This window comes from Aptenodytes patagonicus, chromosome 2, assembly GCF_965638725.1.
Source record: "Aptenodytes patagonicus chromosome 2, bAptPat1.pri.cur, whole genome shotgun sequence".
NCBI classification, from domain to species: Eukaryota; Metazoa; Chordata; class Aves; order Sphenisciformes; family Spheniscidae; genus Aptenodytes; species Aptenodytes patagonicus.
The window spans coordinates 146,086,892-146,101,428 of record NC_134950.1 but is presented as its reverse complement, the minus strand read 5'-3'; the positions used below and the strand labels follow the sequence as shown (position 1 = coordinate 146,101,428).

At 40.1% G+C, this 14,537-nt stretch overlaps 1 long non-coding RNA gene across 1 annotated transcript; it reads left to right on the top strand.

Annotated features, from left to right (window-relative positions):
• Nucleotides 1–610: 610 nt before the first annotated feature.
• On the top strand, nucleotides 611–8,435 carry LOC143157517 (uncharacterized). The gene is made up of 4 exons (XR_012994811.1): nucleotides 611–701; nucleotides 6,995–7,138; nucleotides 8,146–8,198; nucleotides 8,290–8,435. It is a non-coding gene; the product is annotated as an uncharacterized LOC143157517 (long non-coding RNA).
• The last annotated feature ends 6,102 nt before the right edge of the window (nucleotides 8,436–14,537 follow it).

Sequence of the window (14,537 nt, the reverse complement as noted above, 5' to 3'; positions counted from 1 at the left end):
TTGGCAAAAGTCGATCAGTGGGGAGCCCTGCAATTCTGCTCCAGAGAGGTGGCACAGAGGGGACATGGCAAGAGAGCTTGTTACTTCAGCTGCCTAGGGATGTCCCTTTGGATGTCACAGCCAGCTGGAAGAGATTAGGGCAGCCCACAGGGCTCATGCACACATGGATTTACTCTGAAGCATCTATTGCACACTCACTTCACACCATTCAGTTAATCCCATCTAATTTCCAAGTGCAGACAAGTATTTAACCTCACTGGGGTTGAAGCTGGAACAGCACCGGTACCCTGGCTGCCCTGAGCAGGTGAGATGCCTGCTACCCTCAGGTGCCACGAGAAGGGGAGGGAAAGGGTGACAGAGAGAGATCTGGGTCAGGGAGGCAGTTAGCATTAATGTTGACAAAAGCTGTGTCTATTCTTCCAAGACTATAACCAGGCCTGACCTGAGCTAATAGTGTCAGCTAATTAGAGCATACATACTGGCTTTTATAACTTGAACCCTGCTGGGCAGTGCAGACAAAGAGTTAAGTTTGAAATTTTAGGTCCAGCACATCACATCTCCATGTGACCTTAAATCAATAAAGAAGACTCTCCCGGTAGGTGAAAGAAGCTGCCCTCAGCGGTCAGAACTGGCTGATGGCTGGACCAAAAGTAAAGGGAAAAGAGCTCCTCTGACACTCAGCAGACACCATGGATTTAACAGTAAGTTTAAGGATCCTTTCTGCTGTGAACTATGCCAGCAGTGCCCAGTCTTGAATCATGAACTCCAGGTGTTATCCTGTGTTGCCCTTCTTCACTGTGCCTGGGTACACTGTTCACATTTCAAATCCTATGCCTGTGGGTACATTGCAACAATGATAGCTTAGTTATATGAATTCAATTAAATTAAATAATTTAACTCTACATGGCTTACTTGTAATTTCAAATACTAGCACCTGCTAAAAGGCGACTCCTCTAGAGGCATGATTTTCTCTTGTGAGTTTTGATTCAGAGCCGTAAAGGGAAGGGAACCTCAGAATTACAGCATTATAGGCTTCATCTCGTCATTTGGTAGAGCAGAGCATAGTGGAGCCACTAGTACTTCAACCTAAAGCATAACGAAAATGTGTCATGGGAATATATATATAGCTTGGATATGGTACAGCAAGCATTGTTATAAATACCTCATGTGACATAACATGCAAACACGATGAAAATATGAAAACCAGGTGTGTGTCTGTGCATTTTATTTAAGGACTCTGTTCTTTAGATTTTCTTAATTGCCAGCACTCCACATCTTCCACAGAAAGAGCTTGCAGTATTTCAGTTTTAATGACTGCCTTTATTACTATAGCATGAATGTCAGCAAAAATTCCCAAAACTTGAAAAATAACTGATTACCTAAAGTCCTTTCTCCCCTTTAAAACCAAATGTTGCACCTATGCCAAGTTTCAGACTGATGCATATTTAAAAACTAAATTATAAATCCTCAGAAAGATATTTGCAACAGCAATGCTGATAGGCTCTTAACTTGCACCTACAGTCCCAGAAATGAATGCTGTGATCTCATCACATACCACAGGTCCAGCTGGGTTTGGGCTAAGTCAATCTGTGGGTGGGAAACCTCAGTGGAGTTTTAGGAAGTAGTATTAATGATTTAGAGTCTATTTACCCTGCAAACTTTGCTAAGGTCGCAGTACAGTTCATTACTTTCAGAAAGCAGGAATAACATTTTAACACTGCTCCTGAAAAAGGATGCAGGAGAACTGCCAGCCTCTAGCTACAATCATTCTGTGCAACTAGAAATAAGCATAATTAGAACAAGCTGGGGACCTCTTATGGCAATAGGAACCCATAAAAAGATGTGTTGATGCTGAAAGAAAGTATTCATTTTGCTCTGACTACCCACATTATGCAAAGCCTTTTTTAAGCCGTTGGTCGTCCCTGGTATTGTGTTCATGCTCGTGTATGGCTGGGAATTCTGGGGCCATGGCGAGTGACTTTACACTCCAGTAAGCCTCTACAGTTCTCCCCAAATGATGAATTGTGATGGGACTTGTCAGGTCTTCTGAGCATAAAGAGGGAGATATGTGGAAAAGGATGGCAGAATTATTAGTATGCAAGTGACTCAGCCAGCATCCTGCTTGGAAGACAAGGAACTGAATGAATGTGGCATTCTCTCATCACTATCCCTGGCTGGATCAATAATCCTAAAATTACAGCATCACCGAAGTCAGGTGAGCAAACGTTGTGTGTAGATAAGATGTAAAATCAAAGTGGAGTTCAAATTAACTCCACAGTGAAGATCTGTGGAAGTCAAAAAGCATAGATTCTTCTATGCATGAAAACTAACAGTGTGAAGAGGACGTACACAAAAAAGCTGCAAAATATACTTTCTCTTTAATAAAATTGGTCTCTAATATTTTTACAGAGCTAGTTAAAAAAAGAGGATTGGCTCCTCACCAGAATCATCTGAAATATTTTGCATACCACAATGTGACCCACAGTCCCTCTTTCATACCTGCTGAACCTGCTTTAGAGGGAAATTAATGGGTCTTCTGACACCTCAGATGGAAGTGCACATGGCCATATTCAGCTTGGCTGCCATTCACTTGGCTATCATTAACCATCTTCAAAAGACAAGTATTTGGTCCAAGCCGGTCAGCTAGACTCCCTCTGTACACAGAGAAAGACCATCCCGAGGGCAACTCAATTCTTTGTAGGACAGATATCAACATAAATCTGAAGAATTTTCCTCTGAAAGTGATTAAATCCCTACATTGCTTATAAAAGGAGCCTAAATTATTACCTTGACTGGAAATCTAAACTTCATGTAGCTAAAATTAGATGAAACAAATCCCATGCTAGGTGGTTGTTCTAGACATTGTAATTGCTCTTCTCTGTTGACTGTATAAGATGCCACATTCTCCTGGAAAGTGCTCTAATTGCAAAATCTGTGCCTATAGCAGTAAAGCTGCTAAAGATTTTCCTTTAAACCTTTATTTTCCTTAAACCTGTTCGTTTAGGAAGGAAAGAAGAAGGGATGGAAAAAGGGAGAGAAGAAAGAAAAAGAAAGGAAGGAGGGAAGTAAGGAAGGAAGAGTGTGATGGAATTATTTCGTTTCAAATATTTCCCCTTTTTCAGGGTGAATAGAAGTCTTGACTGCTCTAGGTCTCTCCTTCTTCCCCTTCTCCTCTTATTTTCCTTTTATTCTAGAGAGAAAAGGTCAGAAAATGTGGCCTGAACCTGGAATGAAACAAAATGATATTATTTCATTTCATATATATTTTAAATGGCTGCATTTTGCACAAATCTGAATGCAATAAACTTTTAGCTGTATTTTTAAAAATCCATGAAAAAATTACCATTTTTCAAGCACCCTATTAGGTGACTGATGTTTTCAATTACCTTTCCTCTATGACCACTAAAAGCTCAGTCAAGGGCTTGCTGATGCTAACAGAAATCTTTCAGGTTGTCACAAAAAGGCTTTTCATCCAAACCCTGAAGGCATTATTTTTATCAGTATTTGTCAAGTTCAGCTCAAAATATTAAAATTAAATGAGAGAACTCCAGGTCTTCAAGGCACTAACTTAAATAAATACCAGAAAATTAAACCAAATTCAGTCATGTCTCCAGCAATTCCACTCAAGCCAGTGGCATTTCAAAGGTTTCAGATAAAGAGAGAACTTGTCCCAGTCACCGTTTTGCAGTGAATTTACACTCAGAGTTCATTGACTTCAGTGGAAATTCCACCATGATAACCATGACAGAGCTGGGAATGATTATGTACAGTTAAGATATAAAGAGCTAATGAAGCATGCACGAATCAGTTCAATATGTTGAATATTCTCTCAGGACTGCTGGTTAGATAATAACTTAAGTAGATTAAGAATTATAAACAGGATTCTTCTTTGTCTCTCTCTTCTAATTAAATAATGACTAACCTATGCTAGGAACATAGTGATCTACAAAGTTAATCAAAAGACAATTTAAAGAATAAATAAAATTCTGGAGATGTTTTCCCACCAAAAGTGCTTGCCCTTTTGTCCTGCATTTTTCCAGTCTTAACTGTAGCAATCTTGTTCAGAAATATGTGGAGCAGCCAACCATGTATTTACTGTCACTTCTCATTTATTGATGGTCAATATACTGATGTAGGCATTTCAGATTTGTCAGCAATTACTGGAGATAATTCACATTACATATATACACAGAAAATGAATACAGTATTGAGCAAATTTTTTTTTTTTTTTTCCATTTCTTTGAAGATAAAAAAGCACTGTCTCATTTTTGGAGCACGAGAAACAGCATGGAAAATACTGTAAGGAACTGTTACACTGTCTCCCAGCACCAGGCTCCAGACAGTTCTTTGGCAGCTGAGGAATTATTCTTAATTATGTCCTGACCACTTCATCCCATTCTGCCACGTAATAGCCCTTGACTTAAATAAGAACCTGGACCATCATATCTAACTGGGTTATTATCAGTGATAGTAATGGAAATGAATGACCTCTGGTAGAGCTGCATCAGTGCAAATTAATGTAGAATGTTACTCAGGATCTAAGATACTGTCTTATACCCCCAAAAGGACAAGGTGCTGGGCAACAGTCAGGAGATGGATGGTAGATGTTTTCCTGTTTCCAGGCACTCAACAAAGAGCCTAGCAGCTCTTTCATGCGTTAATCCCGCAGGCAGTCCTAACTCAGAATTTCCAAAGGCTTGCCATCACAGTGAGATGTAGATTGATTATATAGTTATCTAAATGGAGTGCCATCAAATGCAGGGATGTTCAGAGAATTGCAAAACAGCCGCTGTAAGGAGCAAAACAAAATTATTGAAACAGAAAAAGCCACCGAATGCAGAAATAGCTTAGTTTTAATAATATTTTATCTTAAAATATTGAGGCTGATGGTAATAAATATAGTCATAAGAACTGGGGTGACATTCAACACATCACAGGATTTCAAAAAAATAGTCAGGAAGAAGCAAGAATCATGACAGATAAGGAACAGAACAAACAGAACAAAGTACTGCTAATCCTTGTTAGGGTAAAAAAACCGAGCCTTTTATGATCTCACTGCCAGACACTGCTTTCAAGGAAAATTACATGGTTTATCTCTGATTTTTTTCCATATTTTGTGTGACCAGTATTACAGGTTTCCAATCTCTGCCTTTTAAAAATTAAAGAAAGCAAGTTGCATTTTGCAACAATCCCATGAACACTCAAGAGACAACCAATTGGTGAATTTCTTACTAAACCAAGATATTTTTGAAAAGTAAAAGAAAATGTGTATGTTCATGAGAGTATGAGCTTTGTGAGTACCTTGCTTTCATACTTGCTCAGCAATATCTTCTTCCTGTCTTTCCAAAGACTTCTCAACACGTACCCAGCCCAATCCATGTATAAATATTTGCTGTTTCAAAAATTTATAGTTGAATTGAAAGTAAGTTTGTGTTACCAAATAGGGATTTCCTGTTATAACTTCTTGTTTTGTACCAATGGCTACTTTAAAGAAAACCTGGCATGTTTCTGAGCTTAAAATCCTTACTTTTTTCCTGGAATGAAACCAGAAGTAAAGCTCTAATCCTTGTTATTTAACTGATAGATGACTGTCATTTTAGAAAAATACAAATAACTTTTCTGACAAGCAGGTCCCTCACATAGACATGTCAACTGCTCTTGCAAGGTCCCTTTATCTCCTGCAATTTGTGTCTCATAGCAGCCTCCCATCTCTCAAAAATAAAAAAACATGTTGGACTTGGTGTTGTTCAAAACTTTCAAGGCTGAAAATTTCCCTTTCTTTTTTCACTTGCAACTAAAAGGCTAAGCAGTTGTTTTTTAATTGTCACGTGAAAGTAAAGCCATTTTAGTGCAGGCTTTTAATTATTCACTAGGATTTAAAATCTTTTAATAACTGTTTTTTACATGAAAAAATCTGATGAGGCCACTTGTGAGAGAATCATGGGGGTTTGCTGGTCTTTATCTGGGCCAAATTCACTATCAAAGGAAGTTCACAGAGCAGTGATAGCAGGACTCCACCCAGTGATACACTTTGTTCTGTAAGTTCAGTTCCTTGTTCTTCATATACTGCTTTAGAGGTTTGCCCTTTAAAATCAAAAAAATGAACTGTCATTGCAAAACTTTGTTGAAAGAATTAGTTAAACATTGGGCAACTGCATATTAACAATAAATGTTAACTAAAAGAAACCTTTTTTCCAGTTACATGGTGCCATGGAACAGTTACAGCAGGATATTTCTGCCCTGTTCTCTCTTCCTCTCAAGTGACTTCAAAGTTGATTTTTCCATGGTTATTCTTTTTCTAGTCTTCATTATTATTTTTTAAATTTGGGTCTTACCCCTTTCTCTGTTTTACAAATGCAAGAGGGAAAAATATGTATTTTCCTTAAAAAAAGTTTGTCTCATTTTTAATGCAAATTACAGCAAAAGGACCTTTATTAACACTCCATTATCTGAACTGAAAGAGGTCCAGGATACCATAGGTAATGGAAAAATCTAGGAAATATAAGTGCTAGTTAACCACAGATCCAGCATAAGTGTAACTTGGCCAGTGCTGACACAGAGCTCATAAGCTTTTCCTGAGCAAGTTGAGAGCTCATACAACCCACGTCAAAAGTGCCCCTGCATCATGTCTTGCTGGGAGCAGGTCCTTAAGGTATCTGTAGGTTTGGATGGAGAAATAGTTATCAGAAAGCATCACGCCAACAATAGGAAAAGCATGTATTGAGGAGGTAAAGCATGGAAATGTCCCAAGGACTGGAAGTCTGAGAGTCCTGCTGAATATGCAACATGGTCCCTGCTCCAAGAGGGGCTGGGGCACACCACTTGATCTGTGCTGGCACTGTGTCCTCACTCAGTGCTGCATAGGAAGCCACAGTTCCCTCTCACAGTGTGAGGAGGTGTGGAAGCAGGACAGTAATGGCCACTATGAGGTTCAGAAGGTCTGAGACTGAGGGGGAAAGTACCAAACAGCTGTATCTCTGCTCGGTGTTTCCAGATCCTTGATTCTGCACAAAGGCACCCCAGATCTACCAGGATGAAAAGTCCAGTCTGTGCTGGGTGCAGAAGCAACTGTACTGTCCCAGGACCTAATCTGGGCATGGGAGAGGTACCTCCTCCTCCACGTAGCTCTGTGCCTGAGGTAAGTACCAAAATAAGACACTGCTTTCAAAAAGCCTAGGCAGTGGGCAAAAGAAATGTGTTGTATAAGCCAGCAGGCATTTCAAGGATGTGTCAGTGGTACGTGCTTTGCTAAGTGCATCAAGAATTGCCATGTATTTTTATTAATTCATTATGGTTGATCTAGTTATATAAACAGGAAATGGCAATAGATTAGCTCCTGGAGAGTGTTTCATATGGGATTACGTTTAATGCTGAAATTCCTGTCAAACTCTTAACTTTTAAAATACTGATAACACAGTACATACTGTGCACTTTTTTGAACACTTGAGCAAGGCATTCCCAGCAACACACTCAGAGCCCTAATAATCAAGATTGCATTTAGAGAGGCTTAATTTTCATGCCATTAATCTCTCCAGTGGTAAGAGTAATTATTCAGTATTCACCAAGAAGCAATCCCATAACGTGCACAGGGTGCCAGTATGTTAGCATGGTTTGAATGACTACATAGTGAGAAGAAATGTTTCTCTCTCACCAGCGAATTTATTATGCAGGTCCTTAAAAAGACTGTGAATTGTATTTGCTGGATATAAAATTCTCTCTGCTATAAGGACCATGTCATTTCTGTTTACCCTAAATGACCTCCAAAACTTCTTTAGTATCATCTTTAAGGTCTCCCTTCCAAGATTACCTTTCCTTTTACGACTCTATTTCTTTTTTTTCACCACGCACCTTTGTCCAGCACGCCATTCTGCTAAGGACTTTTACCATTACACCTATTTCTTATTCCCCATGTCTCATCTGAAGCCTTTTTAAACAAATCCTCCTGTGTATTGTCCAGCCCCCTTCAGGTGGGTAAGGCAGAAAGGCAGTATTTGAATAAGGTAAAAACCACTGAGTGCTAAGTAATGACTTGTCTTAGCATTGAAGCCGTTTCAATTTCCAGGAAGGAAAGATTTTTTTTTTTACTGTGACTTTTCTTTGAAGAAGATGCGTCTTCTAACCAATTAATACCTTCCATTGAAACAGATGCAGAACAGCAAAAGACTAAAATGGTCTCTTAGATGACATGTCCTATATCTGTAAGTGACTAAACCTACAACCTAAAGGTTGTACGTGTCTACCTTATTAATCATGTATCTCACTGTCTCTTGTGTTTGTTTCCTTCCGCAGTCTCCAGTCATATATGCTGACTATCCCGAAGATAAAAACCATCTATTTTTACTGTATCTAGCACACCCTGAGTCACGAATCAGGCTTGTAGAAACCTTTGTAATACATTTCATAAAATAATAATAAACAAAATGAGTACTAGATTTGGAAAATACTGCAACATGAGGACAGTCTATACTGTTTTTGAGAAAATGCCCTCTGCACCTGGTAGGCAAATGCCTGGATACTCTGACTTGGATGTTTGTTCAGCCACTGTAAATTTGAGAAGTCAGCTAACACATGAAGCTTAGATACCGTAACTGCAGCCACTCAGTGCTAACTGGCCCAGGGATCTTTTCTCTCCTTCTGCCATGTAACTTCAATAGGCAGCCATGGTGCCTGCCCCTGACTGCAGAGGCTATCTGATTGCTGTTCCTTGCTCACTTGCTTAATCCTTCTAAATCTTCTTATTTCTAATTATTATTGCGTCATTTATCTCAGTCTATGCTCTAGTTGGTCCATCTCTCTCCATATAAACTTTGACTATTCCTAATTCTTCTTCCCCACGTGCACTCCTAACTGCTTCTTCATCAGATCCTTCAATTCCAAGTTTATCAGAAATGTCAGGTCCTCCAGGTCAGGCAAACATTTTTCCTCATCAAATGGGAATGGACTCATGTATGCAGTGTACCTGGACTCTCCTCTTGATTTTTTAAGGGGCAAAACGTAACGAATAAGCCTATGAATAACATTTGCATCATGCCAAATTCCTGCTGTATGAGCATTCTTGAGGGCCTGAGGGTACTATTATATTTGCTTCAGGGTTTATGAAGATGGTGAGGAGCCAGGTTTTGAAAGAGGAATTATTAGCTGCAATGACTCTGCCACCTCTGAGATGAATGTGAGTGATCCTGTAGGAGTCAGTACCGCATGTACCTTTTCTGGCTTCCCGGCATCCTCCAAAGGGAGCCAGACTCAGTGTCTCCCTTGCAGAACAATGCAGTCTAGGATAATATAGTGTGAAAGGAAGGCTCATGGCATGCTCTGAGGAACCGAATCACCACAGCTGTAAATATTATCTTTGAGTCATACAAGCACACATCATACTCAGTGTAGGTGTGTTCTCTGGCTCTGAAAGCTGCATTGTCCTCAGAGAGTGCTCAGAGTTATGTTAATTCCTTGTACTACAGCTATTACTAAGAAATATTTTTCTGTTTTAAAGAGATATCGTATGAACTCAAATTATTTATTTTGGTCTCCAGGAAAGACAATTGTTGCTGTTGTTGCATCTTTGTGCTGAGAATTTCTCTCCACTGCTGATGGGAAACACAAATCTCCTTGGGCAGGTAGTGCCCCGGGCTGTGTGCTGACCAGAGGAGCTGTCAGAGAAGATGACCGCGGTCAGTAGCTCTCTCCACACTTCACACCAGCTTACCATATGAGGAGGGTGGCTTCTGGTAATCTGCATCTCAGTGAAGTTAAGGGAAAACCTCTTAACGCAGTCTCTATTTGCAGAAGACAACTGCCTCCTCTGTCTCCCAGGCTGGCCTGGTTACCATCCTGCTTTCTGTCGAATCCCCCCGAGCTTAACCCTTCCTTGTCCAGCACTCCATCATTTATCTCACTTCATCCCTCATCAGCCTGCCTCTTTCAGCTCTCTCCACATAAACTTTGACTCTTCCCTAGACCTCAAAATCGTTAGGTTTTTGCAGTGTGTATGCAGCTGTGTTCATGGTCAGATCCGAGCTCTGCCTGACAGCCAGTAAGGCCAGGGTGAACGTTAATGTGTAAGCAATGAGGAAACCATTGAGTGTGACCTTGAATCCTAAGCTAACATGACAGTATAAACACAGTCCCAGTTACTGCTTATATGCTCTCTGCCTGTCTGAACAATCTCTCTCTTTTTCTCTCAGGCTCCCCCATTCCCCCTCACCAAGCTTTCATTGCTTCCTCCACCATTCCTCACTCTCACTGTGTGATTGGAGACCTTTTAAGCAAGTTGAATAGAGGTATTCAAACAGTACAGAAAGGCCACTAAAAAGCACCTGGTCCTGAATGGCTTCACATACGTCTATGCCATAATGAAGTTCAGAGTCTGTATTTGGATACCCAGAGGCCTCTGAAATTTTTAAATTAATCGGTCAGTGATTCCTTAAAATCATTTCAGTACAGTCCTCAGTACTCACCTGTGTAAGAGAATTGTGAATTCTTGTTCCCAGTGTCATGATATTGCCCAGTCGACCTATCTGAATAACCAACAGATTAATCAGCACTGGTTCCCAAAAATACTGATGCAAGTGACCTTTGCACACTCACCCATGGCACAAACAGAGTTAGAACCCAGAAGATGCCTCAAGGTCCGCTTCACTTACTTATGGAGTGGAAAGCACTATTATACTAAATAGTTTTTAATTAAATAGTAAGGTTTTTGTGTCCTGCTTTGCCTTCACAAAGGGTTACCAAATTTCAGCATATTCCCCAACCATTGCCATCACTCTTCATTCTCATAATTGTTTTACAGGCAGAAAATCCCATGATTTATTAAATTACTTTTTAATGAACATATAATAGCAACTAACAATAAATGAAACTAAAGAAGGCAAGAAGGAACCATAATCAGAGCCATCAACTCAGTCTAAAAGTGCCAATCCTGATGCTAATTTAATTTGAGATTTAAGAAGATTACAGAAACTGTATTATATTAATTTCCATTTCCACTGTCTCAGCAGTCAGCTAGCATTGGACAGATGGCATCATAACAAAAACATTTTTCTTGCCCCTTATGTATACCTCCTCTAGTAATTTACTTTAGCATGCCATGGCACGTCTGAAGAAAACAAAAATCACAATGGCTATTAGGATTGTAGAAAATTGGTCCCAATTAGAGCTTATATATAGCCATATAATTTTTTTTCCTATGGTTTTTCAAATAAATTACTTTTCAATATCTAGTTCTCAACAAAAACTTTAACCTTTTCATCATTGTCCCGCAATAGCCCTCATAAGCCTGGTTTTCATGATGGACTACATGTCCTACTTGGTGGATCAGCAAGAGATGGCATATCACAGAATAAATAAACTGAGCAATAGAGAATGACAGACCAACAAGAAATCCAACTAGAAATTGTATCAAGTCCCTGACTGCATATCTGAGTTTTGATTTTCAGACAATTTTTGTGTTTAAGGTCAAAACTTTTGGTTTTCCCCTTTTACCCATATGTTGGTATTTTCCAGTCAGCCCTAGTTCCATCTTGGTACTTTGACTCTTGTTACAAATGCCTCGTCTAGACTACATGACTTCTATTTTCAACTTTCATTAATTACATAAGACATGCTGTAATGTTTCTAGACACTCAACCATTCTGTGACAGACAGACAGGGATTATACTAGCTGTTCTTTTCAAAGTTCAATAATTTTAATAGGCTTACAATTCTTTTCCTCTCCTTTTTACAAACCTGGCCACCTGTGACAAAGAGGAAGTGTAACCAGCCATTCAAAATATAGTATGTTTTAGCATTTAGATTGGGGTAATGTGCTGCCCTTTTTATAAGCTACTGAATACAGAAAAAACGTGTTCTAACTGTACTGTGGTTTAGTGGGTACACGAAAGAACCAGAACTAATCCTAGTTCTGGTCAAGTCCAAGAACACCAGGGACAACAACATAATGTAGTATTTGCCAAGGTAGGTGGCCCGCTGGATCAAGTGATACAAGTGAATTCTTTATTGAGAAGGAAAGGGAGAGGCAAGGACACATAATCAACATTCAGGAATGTATCTGGAGAAGGAGCAAAACACCTGGCATTTCAGAGGATGCAATGGAGGAATAAAAAAGTAGGCAGGAAAGAAGACTAGGATGAGGAGACAGGCAGAGATTTATAAAATGGGAGATCTATAAAGTGTATGTAAGCGATTCTCAGGTTTCAGAGAAAACCATGTCTGCAGCAAACATTTCCCAAGAGTCTGCGAAGTCAAGCAGTTGGTATGGAAACTGAGATACATAAGAGTACAATTTCAGAACACCACTGAGTAAGAACAAAGACCCTGTCAGCACAGTATCCTGCATCTGACAGTGATTAATACCAGTTCCTTAGAGAAAAAGCAGAAGAAAGACAACAGGTACAAAGTGACTTCTACCTACTATGTACTTCCTGCAAATAGTTTCTTGGGAGGAAGGCCTTCCTGAGACAGAAGAAAGTTAGCAATCATGAATGGATCTGTATCCAATTCCCTCATTAAATAGACTGTATTTGGCTATCCGTAACAACAATTTCATATTTTCATTCTGAATTGCAAAAGAATATACACCGGTTTAAATTTTATAACCTTCTGTCTGAAAATGTCAGGGGGAGCAGCCTCTACACTTCATGAATATCAATTTTTTAGTCCATCTTACCATAAGGAGCAGACTTTCCAAAAATCACAACTCAGATGGAGACTTCCAGAGCACTCCTACCATAAGAAGGTTCAGGTTTGGTACCCTTCCTGTGCCTAATGACACAGGACTTCAAGTCTGGCCATGTCACCTTCTCCTCCTCTGGATTTATGTCCGGCTCACTTCTCCACCTAAGTGAGCTCAAAATCTTCTGAAGCATACTCACACTAGCCAACTCCCTCTTCTGTCCCTACATGACAGATAAAATGGCCAAGTGACTGGAAGTTCGTGCTGAGCTATGAAGAGGCATGTGCTGCGTCAAGGAAGGAAATGAACACATAGTTTTATCTCTTTAACAAGTCATCCCTGCTATAGAAATACCTAAAGTGAGTCCAGAATGGGAGCATGCAGAGAGATAACAATCTCTTATGATTATACTTTTCCTGGGGGAACTGTCAATTTAACTGGTGAATCTATATATACACACTACACTACACTACACTATGGTATACCTGGAATAAGAACGTCCTAAACCCTTCACTCTTCACCACCACCCTCACAGACAAAGGGCTTGGAAAGATAGGGCACCTGGATGAGTTCAGCCTCCCTCCACTGCCACCAGCAGAGCATGTGTTGTGCTCAGTACAACTCTAAAAAGAGTCAGCTTCAACTCCCAACCACTTGTCTGGGCAAAAAGCAAAGTGAAGAGTCAAGTAAAACCAAATCACAAGCACCAAGTTGATCACGGTTTCCTGCTAAGTTACCTCTACTGCTAGTCTGCTGCAGGACACCAGACACCTTCGCATATTAGCTGGCCATTCAGTCAGTGATTGAAGATCTAGCAAAAATAGAAATAATAATACCAAAATAATGGAAATAATTCTAAACCCGTATTTTTTCTCCAAATTAGGTGTTGTTTTCCATACTTTCAGCCATTGATTTTAACATGCCAGCAAGCCTGACTCTATGCGAGCAAGCTTCATCATCTCCTTCAATCAGTGCTTTTAAAACATCATAGCTCACCTCGGATTGTCTACTGCAATTTCTAGATGGGCTGATTTCCAATAGCATCAAAAAGGCAATCTAAGCAGCATGCTCCTCTCTTTATTTTTTTACCACTCCAGTGAAAAATTTGTCTTTTCTTTCCTGCACTGAGCTTGAGGCTGTTAGACAGCTGAATGCTACACCAACCAGCATGACTTCCAACACCTCAAAATGAGTCATTTACATCTAAGCGATTGTTTCAAAGCAAACAGTGCTGCAAGTGAGTGGTGCCCATGCTCCTGCAAAGGCAGGTCACAGGACCTAACTTGCTGCTTCTGCAGGCACACGTATGTAGCACACACAGCAAAGCCCGCCTGTCTCAAAAGAGCCGTATTAACGGCGCATACCCCTATCAGCTATGTCGGGCACACACAATATGAGTCTTCTCCCTGCCATGCGTAGAGCATTTCACCTTTTCATGACTCACTCCTGACTGATGTCATTGTGAAGGCACCTCCATATGAGCAGGGAATCACTACGGACCTAATGAATAGCACTGGCACACTGGTCCCCACCACTACACTTCTGAGGCCCACAGCCTCTCCTGCTCCCCAGTCATGCCACTTAACACCCAACTACAGCCTGTGTGTTGGAAACCTTTTGCCTTAACTACAATAAGTACCTCCACTCTCACCAGCATGAGAATTGGGACTTACTGAAAGAAAAAAAAAGATCATGTTCTTACAGAATTATATTTTTGAGCACAAATGTGTTCCTCCACTTGACTGAGATCCATCATATTCCACCTAGCAAAAGACCTGCAAATCTGAAGGCTGTCTTCCCGTCAAGAGCTAGGAATGCCTTGGGGTATGCATAGTAGTCAATACCAACAGCAACCAGAGCAGACAGA